The following is a 989-nucleotide window of genomic DNA, read 5'->3' as shown; positions in this document are numbered from 1 at the left end:
GGGTTCTATCCCCATCATCCTGTATGGTTCCCTGAGCCTGCCAGGAGTAACTTCTGAGCATAGAGCCAGGAGTAACACCTGAGCACTCCGGGTGTGGCCCAAAAACCAAAATTAAAATTAAATTAAATTAAATAAAACATTAAATGAACAGCTATATTTGAAGCTCTCAGAACTGAGCCTTGCCTATAATGAAAGCTCACATGCATATTATTAATTTATTTTTATGCCTGAGCCAGTTTAAGATTTTCTACAGTATGTGACTAGAGAAGTTTCTCTAATCTTGTAGAGCACCGGAAGCCACGAGGAGGAGTCAGAGCGTCCTCTCCTGAGTGTGAAGCCAGCCCTAGGTGTTGCTTCTGTGACTGCCTTTGGCCATTGATGATCGTTCTCCCTTTTCTCTGAAAAGGGTAGAGGGAGAGGATGTAGTAAACAATTTTTGAGAAAAAAAAAAGATTTTCTGGCCAGAAAGACTAAAATAAAGACTTCATAGTTTATCTGTCAGAGTGAAAAAAGAGTGGCAGATAAATTAGTTAATCTAAAATTGGGACTGGAGAGATAGCACAATGGATAGGCACTTGATTTGGACATGGCAGTCCCAGGTTAGGTCCAACATTCACCAAGAGTGACCACTGAGTGCAGAGCCAGGAGTAATCCCTGGTGTAACCACCAAAGAAAAGTAAAATAAAAATAAAATAAATCTAATCATTTTCATCTGACACACCTTAAAAAATATCCAGTTGAGAATAAAAGATAGAATGACTGGTGAGAAATAACAGCACATAAAAAGAAGCCAGGTAATGATAAAACACAGAGAACATGAACAACAGCAATAGAGAAGAGGAAGCACAACTTGCCTCTCTTTCCCCATTCACTATTCCAGACAGACACAGAAACAGGTAGGGATCTTACTCTTGTACTCTTGGGAAAAAAGGCATAACCAGGCAGTCCTATATATATAGTGAATGTGTGGGCATCCATGTTGTTCATGT

The 989-nt window shown here is 39.6% G+C and overlaps 1 pseudogene; it reads left to right on the top strand.

Moving 5' to 3' along the window:
• Positions 1–233: 233 nt before the first annotated feature.
• LOC126016846 (uncharacterized) lies at positions 234–427 on the top strand (annotated as a pseudogene).
• The last annotated feature ends 562 nt before the right edge of the window (positions 428–989 follow it).

This window comes from Suncus etruscus, chromosome 8 (genome assembly GCF_024139225.1).
Source record: "Suncus etruscus isolate mSunEtr1 chromosome 8, mSunEtr1.pri.cur, whole genome shotgun sequence".
Taxonomy (NCBI): domain Eukaryota; kingdom Metazoa; phylum Chordata; class Mammalia; order Eulipotyphla; family Soricidae; genus Suncus; species Suncus etruscus.
Note: the sequence above shows the minus strand (reverse complement) of the source record. Positions and strands in the feature narration are given on the sequence as shown.